The following is a 23,826-nucleotide window of genomic DNA, read 5'->3' on the forward strand; positions in this document are numbered from 1 at the left end:
GTAAACTTTGTTAAAGACAAAAATAAAGCCTAGCTCAAGATCAAAGACCAATTGGATCCCTTTATTTGTAATAGCAGAGAAGCTGGAAAGGAGGCAGACCTAATCCTTCAGAGATTAAAACTAAAACAGAGCTTCATATGGAGATATGATCCCTTGCATTTCATCTGCAAAAGAAGGTAGAAAAACAAGATGGCTCCCTATATTTATCACTGCATTCCTGAGATAGAAAAGTATGCCAACCAATTGGAATGGGTGGAAAACACTTTAGAGGACATGGATAGTACTAAAGTTATTGTGGAAAACACATTAATATATTTGTAAAAGCAACTTGATGAGGATTCTTTCCTGCAAGTGCCAAAAAAATCAGATAAGCCAAAATCATCAGATAGGTCAGATCAACCCACCAGGACAGAACCATCAGAAGAACCAGCAACTACTTCTAGTGCACATCGAGTCATGTAAACTCCTCATAATGAGTAGAAGTTCCCAAAAAGAAATAGAGAAGGGGCTTCCACTTCAAGAATGCCCACTTTTGATGTACACCAAGAGTCAAATAAAAGGCAAAAGCCCAATCCGGCTTCTGAGCAAGAGTTCAATGATGACTCAGCTGAGGTCACCAACACAGAAGTTGAAAGAAGTAGGCCCACCTCTCCATCTGGGAGTATGCAAGAGCCCTCTACATCACAGACTCAGATGTTGATGAGGTGGAAAAGTGTTTCGGTATCCTCCTTTAGGATTCCTGCAGATAAAGATCAAGATATTAAGGAGAAATACAAAGAAATGAAGGCTAGGAATAAGAGGCTTGAATCCCAAACATATGCACAGTATCTGAAAATGACCCCTACCAATCAAACAAGGCTAATTTCAAACTTTGATGTCAAAGAGGGGAAAATGCAGATGACCTTCATTAAGCCAACCACTCAGTAGCCAAGAACAACATCAGATTTTAAGAAAGTAGATTTTGAAGTACTGGGAAGGGATAATTATCCCATTGACTAGGTTGGACTGAATAAGAAAACAGGTGAGATGATATACTTCACACTAACAGGCAAGGCCATTGCTACCCACCAATTACAAAACTCCCTGAACAAAACATCAGCCCAATTCCAGTTGGAGAAGGCCTCCTCAGAGGCCAAAGACAATATAATCAAGTCCTTAGAGGACTTAGTAACTAAATTGGGACACGATCCCAAAGATGTAAAAGCTACAGAATAGATAATTAAGAAGAAAAATGATGAAATTGATGCACTCAAGAAGCAGCTAAAGATACCCTAGCTACATCACCCACGGAGACAGGAAGTCCTAGAAGCACAGCAAGGACATGAAGAGCTCATGGACTTGGTCCTAAAGCTAAACGATCAACTTAAGGAGACAAAGAAGGAGTTGGACACTTTAATTCAGTCGAAGCAAAGTGACCTGGCCACAACTTGTAGAACTGTCATCCCCACAGTATCTATAGCAGTTCCTTCCACACTGGCAGCATCACTGGCACCAATAGCTCCACCTGTCGCAACATTACCAGTAACTGCAGAATCTACAACAGCAACAGGTACATTAACAAACAAAGCAGCAGAACTTGTGAAAGCCATGGAAGATATGTCTATCCAGGCTCCAGAGCTAAAGAGATTAAAGGAAAAAGTGGCAATTCTGGAAACTGATTGCAAACTTGCCCAACTCTAGCAGAAAGAAGAAATAGAAAAGGCCTAGAGAATGGGTGAAAGAATCAAAATCCTTGAGAATGATTTAACATTACAGAAGCCTCTAGGGAAAACCAAAGAAATTCTTTGGGCCAATATCATTGACTCTTTCAATGATATTTTTCCATCAATTCAGGTTATATTTGAGCAGACAAAATTAGTGAAGATAGCCACTGAAGCTATCCAAAAGGTGAAGGAAGAATTGGGAGATAAACCAGAGGATGCAAATCGACTCAGCCACTTCCTAAACAACAAGAATAGATACGAGCTCCAAGATCTTAACATAGAAGATAGGACTGAAGCCATTCTGGAGATTAGAAAGGTTCTTTCTAAAAGAAACCTCATGCACAACTTAGAAGAGAAGTGCCATAACATGCAAGTAGCCATTGACAGGTTCATGGCTAAGTTTCAGATTTTACGGGACAAAGGTCTTCCCAGTCCCATGGTCATCAATGACAAACTCATGACCCAATTGGATTATAGTGATAGACTCAGGAATTTGGCCAAGGAACAATCCAGCTCTTCGGCTACTAAATCTTTGCCAACAAGCAAAGTATTATATGATAAATTTGAGAACTTGTTTTTCATAGAGCATGAAGTGAAACATTTGTTTCTCACCAAACCAGATTTTGCAAAATACATAGAGGCAGATGAAATCTACAGAAAAATGGTAAAAATAAAGTTACCTGATGCAAAATGGTGGGAAAAATGATAGATTTACTATAGCAAATTTACATGAGAAATTTACTACACAGTAAATCTAAATACAACCAGTGAAATAGGTAAAAGCAAAGTAGTAGGGTCAAACAGTAGCAGGTTCAAAGAGTATCAGTTAAAAGATGAAAGAAAAGAAGATTCTAGCGTAGAAGAGTTACAAATATCAGTGAGCTTAAAGGGCTCCAACTCAACAGAAAGAACCATCAACACCATAATAAGAGGGACATCATGAATCAGTTTAACATCTGTCTCTATCTTCATGCAAGAAGATATTTTAATTCCCCAGATTAAATATCAAGTTGTTTTGAAATATTTTGTAAATATTTTTGTATAAATACTTCACATTTCGAAGTATGTAGTGTGGATTCCAAGACATTTTTATATACTTTTTCTCTCAAATCAAAGTTCTATTGTATCAATGACTGGATTGAATTGCTGGATCAAGGAAGAAAGATCAGATATTTTACAGGATTCTTGTGTAAAGAGAAATACAAATAAGTATTCTCTCATGTTCAATGTTGTTTTTCCTTATGTTTTTTGCATAATATTGTTTGTTTCTCTAAATATAAATGTATCACAAGGAATGATATTTCAGAAATTGCTTGAATGCACTCTATCTTGACTGTTTTACATTCTGAATGTTTTCTCCTAAACTATCTTAACTAGGGAATTCTTAACTGCTCCTTAGCTTCCGTAGTTTCTTCTCTGGTCTATAGCAAATGATCCTTAATTGCCCTTTGTTCATGATCACCCTTTTTTCTTCATTCTGATCTTGGTCCAAGGATTCTTTAGTGCCCTTTCACCCTGGTTAGAATCACTTCACCCATTAGGCCTAAAGATTTTCATTTTTCTTTGCTAGCCTGCCCTATGAACATTCCCTTTAACAATCTGATCTAGTTATGCTATCCACTTATTGATTTCATAGCCCAATGGCTTGAAGACCTAGTTCTATCCTTCTGCCCCAAGAATTCCACCACCCAACCTTCAATCCAAAATTAAAATCCCATGAACACTAAGAACTAGCCTAAAATCCCATAAAAATAAAGCTAAATTATAAAGAGAGAGCCCTCTCTGGACTTAGGTTGGATAGAGCCTAAGCCTAAAAGATTGGTTTGTGGTTACCTCAGATGCTTCCTTCTTTTGATAACTTCTACTGAAAACTTCTGAGTGATAACAGAGGTATTATCAATCTTTCTGGGAATGGGGGAGAAGAAGTTATGATTTGCTTAGGATCCTTCTGCCTAGCTGTATCTTCTCCCTGCATTAGTTGTTGGCTATCTACAGTCGAAGGCTTATCCGAATATGTCTCTTTTGTTTTAGGTTGCATATTTTTATCCTCATTTGGGGTAATTATGCATCCATATCTTAACTTAAGCTCATTACATTCTCTTGGCTCAACTTCAGGGTCCAGACTCCCAATAATTTGTACTAACTGGATGGATCTATTGTTAGGATTTGGATTTGGTTGGGCCAAGATTTGTGGCTGTATATTAGATTGAGGATTTTGCTGCAATGTGTAAGGTGTTGGTAAGGTTGGTTGAGATGGAGGAACTATTCCAGTAGGCTAGTTTGTGGATCGTTGCCAATTCGGTTGTTAGTTCTTATTTTGCGAGGTAGAAGGGGATCATTACGAGGGATAAGGGTTACTCTTCCATAATGGTGGAGGATAAGAGGGGTTTGACCAATTTGATTGATTGGGTCATGATGGCATAGAAAAGGCTTGAGGTGGCCAATTAGAGAAGGGTGGTTGGTTCTGCTATGCTGGCCCTGGATACTGCTAAGAATTATATTGTGAGGAAGGAAAGAATGAGGAAGGGTTTGTAGGCATACCTATCGGTTGTGCTTGCCATTGAGGCGCTGGTTCATCAGATATACTGGTTGCACTTCCTCCTCGACTTCCTTAAAGACCGCTTTCAACCCAGGAAGAGATGGAAAACTTTCCGTAGTATGATCCTTAGTGAAAATGGCGTATGTTTGTATCATATCTAGCAGACATTCTCTATGATGGTGTTTCTTCCTACATCATCGACAGAAAATAGCTAGATTTTGTTCTGCTTTGGCCTATTTCTACTTGGCTTGCATGATATCCAATTGTGTTGTCAAGGTCCCCAAGATATCAGTCTTGAAATCTTTGAGTAAATTACCAATTTCAACTCGTGTAATGCTTCCTTTTGAGGTTATATTATCTCTAGTGATTGCATCATGCCTGGTTGGTTTTAGCCTTGTGCTACCTTTGCAACACCTGATACACAATTGTACAATATTGTCAAAATCCTTTTGATAAATATCACTTTTCCCCATTAAGTTTAATGTTTCTACCCATTATTCTTTCGTACCTTTAATCATTGTGGTTTTAAGAACTTCAGGGGGTATATTTTCATAAGGAGATCTATGTAGATTATATTGAAAACATTCTACATATTCTTCAAGGGTCTCGTTAGTCTTAGCTACCATTTGAAAGATTTCATCCTTCAGTTCTCTACTTTGGCAAAAATCTTGGTATTTTTTGAAAGGTTGTTTTCATTTGTTCCCAGTCATTAATGGTATCTCCATCAAGCCCCATAAACCAATGCAGAGCTGCTCCCTTCAAAGTAGAAGGAAACAACTTCAGTTTCTGGGGTTCAGTAGTGTAATCATAACCCCTACATAAAACATTGACTTCAAAAAGTAATGCATCGGGATCCTCTGAAGTTAGCCCATGAAAAGTAGGAATATTCTGTAATGGGATGGCTTTCATGGGAGCATTGATAGCTCTGTCAACAATAGGATATTGTAATGTAGAGGTTTGAGGTCGTCGATGATTATTGGCCATTTGGTAAAAAATATACCAATACTCTTCAGGGATTTACGGAGCTAGAGATTTGTTCTTGGGGGGGGTAGAAGAGACTTGTAAAATGATTTTAATAGCACTTCCTTGATCAAGAATATTGGGGGTCCTTTGTTCAACCACTGTTTGAGGAGATTTGGGTTCTGATAATTTAGTACTACCTGTTTCTCCTCCTCCTTCACAGCGGTTGCAAGAATTCCCTTCTTGTAAAGGGCTAAACTACAAATTTTCAGTATTCTGAAAACTCTATTCAGACCCTTTAGTTCTACTGTGAATCTCATCATTAGCTACAAATGGTGATCCTGTGGCCTGAAGGGTTACAGTAGGATTTCTGGTGGAAACGATTCGGGGTCCTACTAATGACTGAGACTCATCTTTTCTAATGATTTCATCAATGAAGGTTGATCATCCAAGAGTCGCCAGTCCCTTGGATTTTTCGGATTTGGATGGAGGAATTATATATTTTTTTGCTCTTTTCTTCTTAGTCATTCATACAAAAATAAAACATTCATTTCTACTTGAATTCCTAAGGAATTTTTGCTGAAAAGTGGGCTAGGGAGCAAGCACTTTACTTACTTGTATGCAGGTTCTTACCTTCTGTTTCTAATACCCAATTCTTTCACAGCAAATAAACATTAAATTTATATTTCTACTTTCAATTCCTACCTAATTGCGCTGAAAAGCAGGCGAGGGAGCAAGCACTTTACTTACCCGTACGTAGGTTCTTACCTTCCGTTTTTAATACCCAATTCATTCCTAACAACAACTATCAAACATACATCACTCTTATGTGAAATGGAAACACTCTCCTCGGCAACGACACCAAAATATTGGTTGCTATAAGGTGTCTTTAAAAACTCCTAATTGCCTCACATTAATCATCAACCTGGATACGTCTTTCTGTTCCAAGAGTGTACACAATATGTGCAAATGCTATATCTATGGAGAGTAATGATTTGAGATAATTTATTAAATTCAATACAAGAGTAAATGAATTAAATCATAAATCTCAGACTTGTAACTTCGGGGAAAATAATCTATCTAAGCATCAAAACTCAACCTTAATCATAGACAAAACTCAATCTTTAATGAAGAGATTCTAATTGCAATCGTATCAACTGAGTGCCTATAGCAATAACAAAGCTCTTCTAGCTGATTCTAAACTATTGTGTAGGAATAAAGAATTCAATTCAATCAATAATGCTTCTATATTTTAATGAACCAGAAATAACTCTATTCTAATATTAATTCAATCCACAACATAAGTAAATGAAATTGATTGGTAGAATTAAGAAGCAATGAAATACATACACAAATTCCACACAAATGAAAGTAAATCATCTATAAAACTGTAAAGAAGAGAAATTAAACTTGCGATAAAGGAAAAAATAAAAACACGGGGAACAACAGTGGAATCCACCAGTGACAGGGCCCAAGCCGCTAGCGAATATTGCTTAACTACTTCAGAATATCACGAGGGAACAACAACTCAATTCATGTATTAATCATCGAATTCAAATGTCATTACAACACGCTGTCTTCGTCAAAGTTACACTTCGTATCATTGAAATTACCCCTTTCAAAAAGGTGAGAAGTTCCCTTTTATGATCAAGAAGTAAACGAGATAAATGTGATCCCTCAGGATTAGGGGATCCTAAGGGATTCGCAACTAAATGCTATTATTAGACAACATTTCAACTTGAACTGATCCTATTGATCTATTCCTTGATTTGTCTGCATAAGACACACTCCTTTTCCTATGTTTAGCATTTGCTATACCATCTTCTGAACAACGACTGTTCCCTTTGCCAATTTCTGCATAAAAGCAATGAAAGTTAGCTTTGCTGAGTCGAACCGTATCAAAAGAAATTTTATTCATTTCTCATCAAAGTTTTATCAAAATCTTACTATATCAGGGCACAAATGCATAAAGAAAGAAGGAAAAAGACTGTGTAAGCAAGAGTAAACTTATACCCATTGTACGGCCCAACAAGTATGACTCTATATCATAATGGTTGAATATTCAATTAATGTAGGTTATTTGTGCAAGGAGATAAATAAGCTCATTGGGGCTTCAAATTATCTAGCATGGAAGAAAATGATTGACTTGATATGCACAAAGAAAGATGTAATCAGATACATTACCAAATAAATTACTGAACCTGAAAAATACAAGACGCAATAAATAGAAATGTGGAAGAAAGGTGAATTAAGAGTTCAAAGGATCATGGTGGAAATAATCAAGGATTCTTTAGTTCCATTTTTCGCAAACTTTAAGACTTCCATGGCAGTGTATGACAAGCTAGTGAATATATACTATGTAAGTAAAACATGTCAAAATATTTCATTACGGAAAAAGAGATACAAAATTAATAAATAAAAGGATGAGGATATGTCATCCTTCCTCATGAGAGTCTCTCAGCTAAGAGACCATTTGCAAGGACTCGGGGAATCCATCACTAATTTTGAGGAAACCATATGTGTTTTCAATGCACTTCCACCATAATGGAGAAACTTTGCAACAAGTGTCAACTACAAGAAGGATTCAACTCACTTTGATGAGTTTTGGGAACAATGCATACTGGAAGAATCAAGGATCAATGTCAATGATGACTTTGGATCAGATGAGAAAACTCAAGCCTTTCTAGACCGAGTCAAGAGGATGAAAAAATGAAAGTTTCGCATGTCCAAGAAGAAAGATATGTCCAAAGTGCAATGTTTTGGATGAAATGAATTTAGACACTTTAAGGGGGAATTTCCAAATAAGTAGAACATTAAAATAAATGATAGGAGCTCATGTAGCTAAAGCAGTTAGATAGCCTGAGAAGAAGGAAAAGAAGGAATAAGTGAAGGACCTTTACTATTGAAGAAGGTTCTCTAGGAATGTTAATATTCCTTTTGATATATTATGCATAGTAATCATATGATAGAAGCATATGATAGTAACATGTATGCAATTTATTATGTTTCTTAGTAGAGATCATCTAGGATATAATGTTAGACCATTTGGGCATAATGTTCATCCAAATTACGTTAGAGATTGTCATCTTGCTTAAATGGATCATTATGATTCTTGAAGGACCGCCATCTTATAAATTCCTTGGGAAAAGAATCATGATAGGAATATTATGTATTATATGTAGTGTGGAAACATACTTGTAAAAGGGGATGAAATGTTGCAATGGGTTAGGATACAAAATTTTTGTGAGATACATGGATATCTAAATGACTAGACAAAAGCATATGAATGTATGTTGAAAATTAAACTTCAGATAAGATTCATATGTGCAATAATATTATTAAATTAAGTTGCTTATAAAGATATTCTTAAGTACTAATGATGATAGAAAATAATAGATGTGACTTTCTTAAGAATGTATAGAATATTGGGACTTTATCTAGAATATATAATTGATATTGATTAACATCTAGTATAATCTTTAGAAGAAAAGTTGTAATTTGATAATCAAGTTTGATCCTTGGGCACTCTGATGCATGAAGGAAATTCAAGTAGGATATGGTCGATAAGGACGTTGATGGAACAAGAAGGTCACTAAGGTGAGGTAAGTCTATTCTATTTCTTGGTTTGGTTATCTATATAACATATTATTTTTGGCTGCTGGAAGAAGAATGTTGTAAGAATACATGATGACAGTAGAGGAAAGTTTAACTATATGGATGAAGAACGTTGTCTAGTAGCTGGAAACTATAAATTCAAGATGAAGTTCATATTGCGATTGAAAGGGTGGTTGTATGAGAAGATAACGTGAAGGTCAAGGAAGATCACTTTCATTATCAGAGTGAATATCGGGAAGGCCCAATACAATACCTTCACGAATTAAGAAGAAAATGATGAGAAAGAGATATGACCTAGATCTTCTCAGAACAAAAAAGAGTGGAGAAGGTTCCATGATACCTTGAAAAGAGGTAGGCTCAATGCAAATAAAAGAGGGAACCATGTAGCTATGGAGAACTAATAGTTGATACTTTAATAAAGACAAGCTAGAAGGCTTGTGATGTCAGTTTCCATTATTGGAAGGATGGATTCTCCTCTTGTTTGAGAGGGAGGAAAGGAGTCTCCTTGGATAAGGAGCATGGATTTGTTCCAAATATTAAAGGAGAATAGGGATGGCCTCTCTAGTTGAGAGGAACTAATGTTGGACATCACATGTGCATTCTCCTGTTCAGGTGTGAAAGAGAGAATTATAGAGAATTGGAGAATATTTTTTGGTTTATTTGATGATAAAACATCAAAGAAATGAAAGGGACCAACACTCTTTGAGGATCATACAGGAATCCAAAAGAAGAGTTGTCAAAGAGCACCAATATTATTTTCAGACCCAAGGATGGAGATCCAAGATAAGAATATTCCTAAAAGGATATACCCTATGGACATCTATATGGGTTATGCACATTAGAGAGGTAGTGTGGTACCACATATATCCTCACAACATAATGCTCTTGAACCAAAGAAGAGATTCTTCAATTCAGCCTCAAGGACAATGCCTGTTATAATAATGACACTAACAATATGGCTTAGCAATCCGACTCTTCTTGATAAATCTTTAGTTTGATATATAATGTTGCACTAGTTGTAAAATTATGAATACCTACCTAGTTAAGAGGGAGTGTTGAGAAATGTAACTAGTTTCAGTCTTCATCATTGTTGTACTCATTTCAATATTTATCCTATGTAACAAACAATAAAAGAAGAAAGAAAAATTATTATTGTTAAAGCATGGGTTTCATGCTCATTACTGATGGCCTTCTAGGTAAGAGCATGTTCTTCGTGCTTCTAGGGTTCCTTAGGTCTTAGGATTTATTGTCATGAGCCAATGGATTCAACATCATGTTTATAAGACCCTTCTAGGAAATTTGTAATTATAAAAAGAATTATTTTTTATTCTAGAATGTCTGAAATCTCCAAGAGTGCAAGCCGGCCTTAGGATCCTTGATTTGGCCTAAAAGGAGGAAATTCAACCCCTTGAGAAGGATATATAAAGAGTAGTTTTACTTAATTTGGAGACACACTCTCACAAGATCTATCATCAAGAAAGAGTTTGGTCCGTAGCTGGGAAGGAGAATAAAAGTAGAGTGAAAGTATAGAAGAAGTTGGGAGGCTGAAATATCTTATTTTTGGGATCTGTCTCTCTCACACGTGTGAAATTATAGGGTTTCTAGGTTGCACGAAGAGGTCAAAGTTGAAGATTCAAGTTGCAGTAGGACGAAGTACAAAAACTAGTAGTTGGAATGAAGGGAACTTTGTCTAGACCACATTGACCTTAGGAATAGTTGTCTTTCTCTTGGAGTAAAATAGAGAGGGTTAAAATTAGGGTTTGATCAAGAGGTGCAGGGCCAAAGTTGCAGGTCGAGTAGCAATGCAATAACTAACAGATCAAAGTTACAGTGTGTAGCAGTTTGGTGTAGATACAAGAAAAACTTTAGGAAGAGATGAATTGGTACCGGTAGAAGGGCTTGGTCTATGGATTGGGTATTTGTATCTCATTTGAAGTAGATTATAAGAAGAGAAGAGTTTCCAGGTTTTTCCCTTTGAGGGATTTTTCCCTGGCTGAGAGAATATATCTATGTCTTCTTTGTTTTTATTTCTTCTTGCCATTGTTTGATGAAAAAATCTAAGTAAAGGAATATAAATAAGATAACTAAGATTCACAAGAAGGTATCAAGATTAAATCAAATAATTTTAGTAAGCTACCACTTTACATTTTATAATAAGAAATTGTATGGTATAGTAGGTTTTTAATTGACAAAGTTACAACAATCTATTTCCTCAAATATTTTTTATCTTTTGCATATGCTTTCAACTAGAAATCATATTGTTTATGCCAGAAATTGTATGGGGGATCATGTTGGAAATTGTATGGGGCTTTTGCAAATATCGTTTGTTTTCAATCTCTACCATAGTTGCACTATTTTTCTTTGTCATTGGGGGCTACCATCATATTTGGTGCATCAAATCACCCAGTACGTAATGATTACCATAATGTTTCTGTTGCATAGAATGGAGATTTCCACCTTATTTTTTCTAACTTTTCACTTTGGAAAATATTCTTCATTTAAAATTTAAAATGTTACACAAATGGTGGTACTATTTCTAGTTTATCCATCTATCTTTCAAAAAAAATTCATTATTTTTTCCATTAATTTGTCTATGTTTAAACTATGCGATAAGTATTAATAATTCCACTTTGCATAATACAAAGAATGGTTATGTGTCTATCCAATTTGGTATCGAAGTTGAAGTTTTCTCATTCACACCAATTGAGCTAGGGTCAATCTTATTTCAATGAACAAATTCCACCATGAACAAGTTCTTAATTGAGTAATGTTTTCATTATAGCATTTGTGCATCCAAATATGATGCACGATAAAAAAAATAATGAAAACATTTTATCTGGAAGTGAGATTCAATATTAGTCAATAGTGTTAAATGTGCTAACAACAACTTCTTGTCGAAGAACCTTTATGGTACTTTCCAACTTATGCATGTTTATATTTTCTGCAAAGAATATCCTTTGGATAATGCATTATCTTTCAAGCATCAAGATAGAAGCTACTTTGCACAAAAATGTCACTATATAAGTAACATGAGTAATTAATTGTTCTTGGATGTAGTATTAGGTTATTTTATTATGCAAACAAGGATTATTATCTTAATGAGTATTGAATAATTTTATGTTTTTTCGCTTGAACATACTGAACAATTTGATATATCTTTCTTGAAGGTATTGATAATAGTAAAAGAGCTCCCATATAAATTGAGGATTAAAGCATCAAGATAATAATTACTTTACACCCAACAAGTGATTGTATAAGTGACATGAGTAATAAATTTTTCTTAGATGTAGTATTATGTTATTTTTTATGCAAAAAATCATGATTATCTTATTTAGTATTGAAACATTTTATGTTTTTCACTTGAACATATTGAACAATAATATTTTTTTTTCTTGAAGGTGTTGGTATTAGTAAAAGAAATCCCATATGCATTGGGGATACAACATTTAATTATATTATTTAAAAACATGATAATATTTTTTAACTAATATGTGTTTGGTATCTATATAAGTAAAAGTTTGGTTTTCAACCCTAACATGTTGTTTTTGGAAGAACATTACAAAATATTGTTTTTTGTACAAGAGAAACTACAAATAATAGTAACAATGATCTGGAGGCTTTAGAAACAAGTTAACATAGAGTTAAATTTAAAGATAATGGAATATATACTATCAATGAAATGTTTATATCTTTAATTTTTTTTACTTTATTTTATCTATATTTAAACTAAACGGTAGGGACTAGCTACAATGTAGCGTCACTTAAGACATTTTTATTAAAACATTTTATTTACTAACATCAAGTAAGCATAAAATAACAAAGATAATAAATAATAAATCCATCAAAGGCTATTACATTCTTTTGCCTAAATGCAATTGTCTTGTTGTTGCAAGATGAGGTATATGCAACTTTAGTTCATTATTGTTTTTTACTTTATTTTAGTTATACTTAAACTAAGGGGAAGGTACTAGTTACTATGTAACACTTGTTTATTATGTTTTATTTAGAATGTATTTGGGTTTTTAGATTTTTATTTTTTCTAATTTTTCTTGTTTTTTATTTTTTTCTTTCTTTTAAACTTTTATTTTTATTTTTAATTATTTTTTCTCTTAAATATTTTGAGTAAAAAAATGTTTTTGTATACTATATAAAATAAAAAATCTAATACCCTATTTTTTATTTTTTAAATTGATTTCATCCCATATATATATATATATATATATATATATATATATATATATATATATATTATTCTTAATTTTTTTATGTAATTTATTAAAAATTAATAATTAATATTTACATAAAATTACATAATGTCACTTCTAGATCATAGTCAAATCCAGGTTTTTTTTCCGAAGGTAGCAATGGTCAAGGATGGTCTTTCAATTAATTAGTCATTTTAATCTCAAAAATAAAATAATAGTTAACACAACTTTGAAAAAACATATAAAAGGCAAACATTTAGGAAGAAAAGAGGTAGAAAAACTTTAAGTGTTGAGTTTTAGGGTTTTTCATAGTCATAATATTTGGAATTTAACTTCTATGATTGAAAAATGCTTGAATTTCAACCTTAAAAAGTTGGGTAAGGTTGCATCACCACTTTTGCAGTTTTGGCATGTTTTTTCATTTTTTTTGTAGCAGGTATATTGGAAAATGTTTAAATTTTAACCCTAAAAGGAAAAGAGAGGATGTTGCATCACCACTTTTTTCATTTTAGTGTGGTTTTTCATATCTTTTATGATCATGATATTTTTCTTTCAATTCAATGGTTAAAAAAATTTGGATTTTCGCCCCTAAAATGAAAAAATGGTTACGATGCATTACCACTTTTCAGAATCAACATGAAAATAATGATTTGATGCGACCTCAAAAAGAAATGAAAACTCAATAGAGTTTTCATTAATGTTGTAAAATTATTTGATTGGAGATATTGCAATCCAAAACCTCAAATCGATATACAAGAATAGGAGTGATGAGAGTTTCCAACAATAGTTTACTTTTATCCCATATCCAATGATCTATACATTGGTAGTTGATTTCAATTCGTAATAAAATTTCTAACCTCCATTTATCCCTTCTAAATGTTATAATTTTATTTTATCTTGTGAAAAATTATCAACTCCAATATATTTGTATAAAGGAACTTCCTCCAAGTTTTGTTTCCATATATGAAAGTATCATACCTCATTTTTGTAGATTTAATTATGATGACTTTTGTTTTACTGGTAAAACTACCATACCCATCTTGGAACAAAAATCTTGAAGGATTATTTTTTGTTTCCCAATTTCATAATGACTCCTCACTATAGAAACAATAGTCAATAAAAGATAAAAGAGCTATGATTCTAACAATGAGCATGGGGCCAATACAACGTAGATCTTTCAAACACTCTTCTAGCTTATCAATGCATATGCTGACAATGGTGGTAGGTAAGGGAAACCCAAGATTGACTATGATATTATAGTTAATTTCTTTTGATAGACCCTCAGTGGTTCTAAACATGGAAATAACATTCTCATACAACCTTTTGAAAACAACCCTCAAGTCAAGAGGAGTCATTATCTCTTCCTACCTCTTTTGTATGTCTTTTCTAGGAATATTATCAAAATGTATTCTAAAGTCAATGAAAAACAAAGGACATCCATTTTATGTTTATGACACTCTTGTACAACAATATTGAGAGTAACAAGGTACTCCATAGTTTAATTACATCTCTTAAACCCATCTTTGCCTTTAGCTCTTTTATGATGTCTTTCTTGTCGTATGATAATCTTCTTTTCCAAAATAATTCCATACAACTTCACTAAAATGTGGCTAATCATAATTATTCTATAATTAGAGGGAATACATTTATTTACTCTTCTAAAGATATGTACAATAAATCTCTACGTTCAACGATTAGGGAAGCCTTCTTTCACTACAAAATTGAAGATCTTATGTATGTTAGGGATAAGGATTAGCCCTCCAATTTTGAAAAATTATCTTGATAGCCTTCAATGTCCTTATTTTTCCTAATTGAGAACCCTTTCAATCCAAACTCAATGTCTTCTAAAGAAAAAAATAGAAAATAACAAGTAAAAATAAACAATATAAAATAAATAATATATTATTATAAATATTTTATAATTATTCATTTGAAAGGAGTTTATATACATGTACAAAAAATGAACCATGAAAAACATATGTGAAAATTATATTAAAATTCTAAAAATAAGTTATTTACAAATTGTTTGTTACATGGGAGGTGAGGCAACATGATGTCGAGCGATGACTAGGGTTTCAACAGCTCTCCGACCAGTGGGAAATTCTAGTAATTTAGAGAAGCAATATGTTTAAGGAATGGTAGCTCAAGCCTCATACATACAGTACCATGTTGAAGCTCGGGTATGTTCTTTCAGTTGTCTAAGAAGCTCTAGCTCTTAATGTTCCTTTAAAAGGGGATGCTTGTAGCATTGAAACATTTTTTCAGAACAAGGTTTAGTCTCCATAATTAATATGTTTTGGCCCTTGATCCATCTCCACAAGTGTATTTCTGATACATGGAAACCCCTCTTGACTGATGATTTGAATATTTACACATTGGCTTAGTGCTTTCTTTGTTTTGGATTTTTATAATATTGAGGATATGCAAAATATTTTTGAATCTATGGCCTAGCTTTGTGGTAGTGTTGGCATTTTCATGCAACCCTGGGCTCCTAGCCTTGATCTAATTACAACATCAGTCTTTGTGGCTCCTATGTGGGTAAGGCCCTCGAACCTCCCCCTACATATTTTGGAGCTCCCAATGTTATCTTCCATTGGTAATGCATTAGGGACATTTTATTGTCATATCTAGAATCTGTGACTTTTTATAAAACCACTTATGCTTGAATATGTGTTGAGATGGAATTGAATAAGGGTTTTCCTATTGAGATTAATCTAACAACTCTAGAGTATGTGTGGGTTGAGAAGGTGTATTATGATAATGTTTCATTTTGATGTCTTTCATGTTATGAAATAGAGCATGTAATAAAAAACTACCTAGAATGTTTACAGAACAAGAGGGTATGGAAAAATAACTGGAGGCCTAAATAGTAGGAAGGAGCTTAGAGCAAACATTACACAATATATAAAGAAGAATAGATTCAGGGTAAGAAAGAAGAAAAAGAAAAACAAGTAAAATTTATTGACAAAGAAGATTCATCGAGGGAAACAAAATCAGTCAGGAAGATGTGCATGAGGATGCTCTAGATTCAACGACAGTAGGAGTGCAACATACCCCATTGAATATCGAATCCCCCTCTAGAATACACAAGGAAAACAACTAGAAAATAACTTTTGGGGAAGATAAGGGAAATAAGAAAGAAGACAACAATGCTCACTCATCGAAGGGTGATACATCGGTGATAATAGAAAATGCGAGTTGGATAGAAGTGGGGAAGAAGGGAAAAAATAAATTTTCAAGGAAAACCAGAAGTCAGTGAAAATCAATTACAAATTAGTAAAAATGAAATGTATGTATTTGAATCTTAGGAGTCATTTGAAAAAAAAAATAGCTTGAAAGAGACTAGAAATTTGTATATTACGAGGCAGTCACTTAGAGATTGGATTGAGTCTCCCTACTCAATCTCAAACCTGCAAGAAATAATGGTAATAGAAGAAATGTAATAATTATGGGTTGGATCCCAACTATTTTTTTTAATAAAATTCTCAAACTTGTTTCCTTTAAAAAAAAACTCTTTATTACTTGGAATGGGGAATAAATTATATAAACATTTAAAATATATATATATTTTTAATTGTTGTGATAAGATTAATTTTTTATTTTAAAATTAAAGATACAGTTAAATAAAATATTAAAATTATTATGAAATATTTTGGATGAGTCATGTGGAAACAAACAAATTTGCATACATGTGTTTTTAGTCCAATACAGAAAGAAAAACCAAATAGTCTCAGTGATTAATCTTTCGAAACAAGATGTATTCAGTGTTTCAACTCATCTCAAATGTGAGCTGCAACGTCGAGTTCACAACCTAACCGAGGCACCATGAATCTCACACATTAATAAAAAAAATTACGATACTCCTTTCTCAACTAGATTGATGGCCAATGTGTATTTTTAATATAGTGATAAATATGTGTATATCTTGATGCTAAATGTGCATTTTCGACATAATTAAAAGTGGAAAATAACTGAAACCTTTAAGTAAAGGACCATTTTAAGAATGTAATAATGATACTAACGTAAATTTAATTTTATATGAATTTTTTTGTTTTTTTTTATTCTATTTAATATAGTCTGTGATTCACTTGTATCACAAATTTCCGTTAAGACAGATAACCAAATTGTAGCTATCCACTAAACACGAACGAAAGGGTAGATATCCACTAACCCTGAAGTGGGAGTCGTTACTATGCGGGGATTCATTCCATCAGGTAACTAGACATATATTATAATGAGAGTTCAAATTCATTATTTATTCACACGAATTTCACTTTTGAAATGAGCATTTACCGTCTTATTTGGAACCTACTAGATTTGTCGGAGATCAGGGAATTAGCCGCGTAGCTTACATTTAACACATTCTTAGACGTGGACTTGGACGTAATTAATGTATAATAAATTTATATATTTTAATACTATTGGGGGTGAATCGATTGTTTCCAAAAAGAATTACGGGTTAGCTTCTCCTTAGATTCAGCCTAATCCCAACAAAAAAAAAAATAGTGGGAAAAATAATATTAATGGGATTTTAAACCGAAGAATTACTAAACATAACAAATATATAAAAGATAAAAGATAAGATCTTTAGGATATCTATTATATTTATAATTGCGTTTAACTCATTCAATGCCTAGTATGACCCCGATGTGTAAGTATATATGTGCTCAAATTTAAATTTTAGTTAATATTAGCCAATATAAAAATAAAAAATTAGAAATCTAAATAATGTTTTGGTTTCTCTCCAAAAAATAATAACAACGAAAATAGAAAAAAACAAAACAAAAATAAAATAACCATATAAATAAAAAACTACAATACAATTATGTCATGCGTTTAAATAACAAAATTACAATACAATTATCTCATATGTTTGATAGCTCTTTATCATATCTGTTCAATTTGAATGGATCATAAATTTGCTTTCAACAAAAAAAATTCACCACATTAAAATTCCATATTACTTAAAATTTTTAAATATCTTTACTCTTTGCTAAAGTCACTATCATTTCTTAAATCAAAGTAAAAAGGTTAATTCAACACAAAGAATCCAAAATATTGTTGTAAAATATTTTAATATTTCTTTTAATTAATTATTTGTAAAATGAATCTTTAAAAGGAAAACCATATTCTATGAGTATATTAAAAATTCTACAAATAAATATTTCCATGTCAAAGTTGTAATATTTGAAAATATTCATTTGATGTAGTTTTGTTATAAATTTTGTTAGCATGTCATCTAAAAAAACATCAGTAAATCTAATATATATATATATATGGGAGGGAATAACATAGACATAGAGTGATGGAGGTGGAGAGATAGAGGGAGTGAGAGAAAGAAGAGAGAGAGGGATAGAGAGATGGAGTTGAAGGAGAGAAAGGGTGGGAAGAAAAAAGACATAGAGAGAGAAAATTGGAGAGAGAGAGAGTCGCAAGGAAGAGATGGAGAGAGAATGTTTATGCTTAGGGGTGAGATAGAGTGACAAAGGAGAGATGGAGAGAAGGAGAGAGGGAGGGAGATAGTGACAAAGTTGGAGGACATAGAGAGAGAGAGAGAGAAAGAGAGAGAGAGAGAGAGAGAGAGAGAGAGTTGAGGGAGAGAGATAGAGGGAGGTGGGAGAGAAAAGGAGAGAGGAAGGAAGAGAGCGAGGACGTGAGAGAGAGAATGAGAGAGGAAGGGAGAGAGAGAGGAAGGTAAGAAGAAAGACGCAAAGGGAGAAAGGTGGAGAGAGTGGGAGGGAGTGATAACAGAGATGGAGAGAGAGGGAGGGAGGAGAGTGGGAGGGAAGAGAGATAGAAGGGGGAGAGAGGGAGAGAAGGGGAAGAGATAGAGTGAAGGAGTGGAAAAGGGAGGGAGAGAAAGATGGCTATGGAGAAATAGTGTGTATGTTTTGGGAGTGATACAAAAATACAAGAGAGACATAGGGATATAGAGATATAGCTGGAAGGTTAAGAGAGTGAAGAAGAGACATATAGAGAGAGAGGGAGAGAGATATAAATATGGAGAGAGAGAGCATGTGTGTTTGGGGGGGTGAGATAGAGAGACGAAGAGGGAGAGATGGGGGGAGATATAGATATAGATGGAGGGGGGGAGATAGGGAAGAATTTTTCTTGCAACATATGCATTGATTTCAGTGTATGTGGTGATTTCTAATCCTATTTGATTGCTTGCACTGAAGGAGATAAACTAAATTAGAGAGGAGAGGAGGAATGAATAGAGAGAGAAGGAGAGGAGTGAGAAAAGGAGAGAAGGCTAAGAGAGAGAGAGGAAGACACAAAGATGGAGGGGGAGAGAGGAGGAGAGAGAGAAGCAGAGAGGAAGGGAGAAAGTGACAGAGTTATACATAGAGAGGGAGAGAGACGAGGGGGAGAAATGGATAGGGAGGAAAGAGGAAAGAGAGGAGGAGAGATGGAGGGACAAAGAGATGGAGTTGGAAGGGGAGAGGGAGGGAGGGAAGAATAAAGACATAAAGAGAGAAAAGAGAGAGAGAGGGGGTGACAAGGGAGAGATGTAGAGAGTGTGTGTATGTTTGGGGGTGAGATACATAGAAAGGGAAGGAGAGGTGGGGGGAGATATAGATATAGGTGGAGAGGGGTGGTTACAGAGGGAAGAATAATTCTTACACTAGATGCATTGATTTTAACATACATGGTGATTTCTAATACTATATGATTGCTTACACTAGATGCATTGATTTTAGTGTAAAAGTTGACTTTTAATGATATTTGATTGCTTGCGCTAGATGCATTGGTTTCACTATAGATGTTGATTTCTAATCATATTTTATTGCTTGCACTAGATGCATTGGTTCCAGTGTAGATATTTTCTAATTCTATTTGATTGCTTGCACTAGATGCGCTGATTTTAGTGTAGATGATTATTTATAATCCTATTTGATTGCTTGCATTAGATGCATTGATTTCATTATAGTTGGTGATTTACAATCCTATTTGATTGCTTTCACTAGATGCATTGATTTTAGTGTATATATTTTCTAATTCTAATTGATTGTTTGCACTCGATGCATTGATTTTAATGTAGATGTTGATTTCTAATTATATTTGATTACTTGCACTAGATGTATTTATTTCAATGATGATGTTTATTTTTTATTAATTTTTTTGGTTGCACTAGATGCATCGCTTTGAGTGTAGATGTTGATTTCTAATTTGATATCACTAGATGTATATTAGTACATTAATTTGAAAGTGATTGGATTAAGAGTGTGATTGATTTTAGTGTAAGCACGAAAAAAGGATTTACGATGTGCATTAATTTTTGTGTTATAGTAATTCAGCTTATTAATATTGGAGAGCAAGGGAGAAAAGGTAAGATGTTTACTACAATAGTTTGAGTTAAAGATTTGAAAGGTTTATGATTTCAACTACACTTTTCGAGTAAGGGATAAAAGGTAAGATGTTTACTACATAGGTCGAGTTAAAGATTTAAATGGTTTATGATTTCAGCTACACTTTTCATATAATTGATATGAAAATATCCCAAAAACTAACAAGGGTGATAATAAGAATAGTAGAAAAAAATAGTTGAGATTGATCATAATGAAGATTATTTGTAACTCACTACATTCTTATTATTCACAGTTTTTGTCATTCGACGCTATTACATTGTTGCTTTCCATTCAAAATTTTTGTTTCATCAATTTTCATAATTAAAGTTATTAACAATATTTATGATCTCAACATATTGAGGTCACTGAGAAAATTTAAAATCAAAACTACTCTTCAATATATATTTAGTAATACTTGGAGGGATGCCATTAAGAATTAATTAGTTGTCAAAAATTGTAATACTTAAAATTAAATGAAATAGATGTGTAATATCAATCCTCTTGCAAACTATTGACAAGCTATTGAGAAGATTGTCTTCCTTCTTTATCACCAACTAATTACTAACAGAGAATTACATGTACATATAAAAATATAACATAAAAATTGTAATATTCACAAACATTACTGTCCAAATCCAAACAACATAAAAACATAAACCACTCAAAGCATCCAAACACAAACACAAACAAACCACACAAAACTTAGAAACACAGATGTACAAATCATTCAAGGAAAGCAACATAGACTAAATTAAAGAACATAATTATATGGTCATTTTAGGAAAAGAAAAAATAATTTAAATTTCTAAGTATAAAGTTTATTTCTAAATAGATAAGAATCTAAAAATATGACATTGTTTCCCTTAGATGGATCTATCAAATCTTTGGAGGTGCAAATTTTTATTCAAATTCTCCACTCCAAAAAGAAAGTTTGCATCTCAAGGGATATCCATCTAACTCGGAATATATGAAATCTTTGAAAGTGCGAACATTTCCTCAAATTATACACTCCAAAAAAAATTTACACCTCAGAAGATTTGATACCATGATAAATCCGAAATTACATGAATCTAAACTGGTTATAATAGACAATCTAGCAGAACCTAAGATCATCCAAATCCCTGAAAATAATAATAATAAAATATTAATTGTCCTTTGGATCGACTAATTACAAAAGATATGGTAACGCCCATAGCCGGATGGATCTAATATTTAGTGGATCTATTACTACGAAAGCACAGGAGCAAAGGAAGCATCCAAAGCACAGAAGCAAAGAAAGCATCCTGGAAACTAGATGGAAGTGGCCGTCCTGTATTGGAGTGTGGTGCAGCTTTCAGTAATACAATACATGGAAACCAATAATAACTTTACGTTAGGGGCCAGACTGGTTGAACCACTTGTTGCAATTATGGACAGTTAAGAAGGCCTGCAAACAAGTCACCGCCAAAAGTACCGCTGCAGCTACTAGAGACAGGATTTTCCACGACCCGAATATGTTTTCGTTCAAACACTCCACCGCAACAACATTCCATTTTCTGTTATAATGCTTGTTAGTGTCCTTTATAACTTTGTCCAGATATACAACTTTTGTGAGACAAACGCACTTACCCATGCTGTTCCATAGGTTCGCAACCTCTTGATCGCTTCGGAGGTGGCTTGAAATAATTCCGCTCTCTCTCAGCAATCTAACATCTTCTTCGTTGTCGATCATTCCGTTCATGAAGTCGGTGTATCGTGTAAAAACCAGTGCACCTGCAGCTACAGTAGCTTCTAATGCCACCAAATTTCTCAAGATTACCTCCGTGTTGGTATCCAACTTTACTTTTGGAAGGAAAAGCGCGACAGTCTTCTCATCGAATCGTATTGTGGTAAGATCCCCGTCGGTAGGAACGAATCTAAGACCCGCAGAGTACAAATCGACCACAGATGGAATAGCTAGCTCGTCTCGCGTGGGCGGGATGAGCTTAACGGGGGTTTCGTCCCCCTTCCTCTCTCCGTCTCCGTCTCTTTCCTCTTCCTCAGATTTGATCTCATCTTTATCGAAAAAGAGAACCAAGGGTTTCTTCAATGCACTCAGAATAGGTAGATTCTCAATAGTGGAAAGAACACGTGAGGGTAACTCTGTAAGATATCAAATGGGACCTACCTTAATGGAGGAGAGAGTCTTCCACAGAAAACTGAAGGCCTGTGTAACACTTGACACGACCTCCGTATCAGGCGTATCGTTTCCTTCCTCAGTTACACTTGGACTTTGATGGTTGGAAACAGGGACGATAGCGTAATACAGCACCTCGAGCACATGCCCTCTCCCTTTTATATTGAGGTTTGAATTCTCGGCCACCTTAAAGCTGAAAGGCGATAATTCTTGGCACAAAAGCCTCATCAGGCTAGACAGCCTCTCCTCTGCCTCGGCTTTAGAACCCAACTGTAACTCCAAAAGAGTTTGCAAAAGAAAGAGTGGCAACTGATTTTCGAGCATCATGAGATCTTTGAAAATGGAGTTGTGGATAGAACCGGTGCCTGTCAGGTATAAGACTCGCCCAAGGTCCTTGACTTCTACGTCCGAGCTTTTGTCGGCGTGTCTGACATAAAACTGCAAACACTCAAGAAGAAAGGCGGCGTCCAAGGCCATGATCCACGCCAATATTTCTTCGTTATAGTCGATGAAGTTGTGATAGCAGCTTTGGATTTCCCAATCGTGCTTCCTAATTTCCTCCACAACAACAGATTCAAACTTGCGGCCTTTGATTCTTTTCTGAAATCTATGAGCAACTGCCAGTTTGTAACGCTCCATTAGGTGGAGCTCAGATCGCCAGTGGTGATAAGGACCGATAGAAACGGATTGAGGAGTGTACGCCTCGGGCTTCAGTGCAAATAACTCTTTGGGCACATTAAACACAGACGCACATAAGTCCTCCTCTTCTTGATCTTCTTGCAGTATATCCAGGCTTTTCTTTATCTGAATAATCCAATCACTGTCATCGATCCTCACTTGAACTTTAGTGTTGGATTCCATTTTTCCGAGTCCGAGTAAAAAGCTACTATGAACAAATGAGAAGAACTAGGAAATATACCTCCGATAGAGTTGAGGGACTGCGCAACCTTATCTGGTAGATAAATACAACAGATTGAGGTATGTTGGAAATAATACTGAGAGGGGGGGTGAATCAGTATTATTAAGCCAAATATTTCCTTTTTTAAATTCCAGAAGATATACTCTACTTCAGTTAACAAAAATCGCGTATATACGCAACTACAGATAAAGAAACCCGCGTATATCAAACAGACTTATAATTTGAATTATCTTTCAGATGTCAATTATTAATCTGTGATTCAGATGCACATAAACAATATCAGAAATAGTGAAACAGAGCAGAAGACAATCACACACAAGAACACAAGATATAAGGAGGAAACCCAATGTGGGTGAAAACCCCCTGCTGCAATTCGTCTCT

The 23,826-nt window shown here is 34.2% G+C and overlaps 1 pseudogene; it reads right to left on the reverse strand.

Moving 5' to 3' along the window:
• Window positions 1-21,743: 21,743 nt before the first annotated feature.
• LOC149193281 (putative UPF0481 protein At3g02645 pseudogene) lies at window positions 21,744-23,387 on the reverse strand (annotated as a pseudogene).
• Between the last annotated feature and the right edge of the window lie 439 nt (window positions 23,388-23,826).

This window comes from Pinus tabuliformis, chromosome 2_2 (assembly GCF_031772625.1).
Source record: "Pinus tabuliformis cultivar Carrire ecotype Pingquan chromosome 2_2, CPIR1, whole genome shotgun sequence".
In the NCBI taxonomy this organism is placed as follows: Eukaryota; Viridiplantae; Streptophyta; class Pinopsida; order Pinales; family Pinaceae; genus Pinus; species Pinus tabuliformis.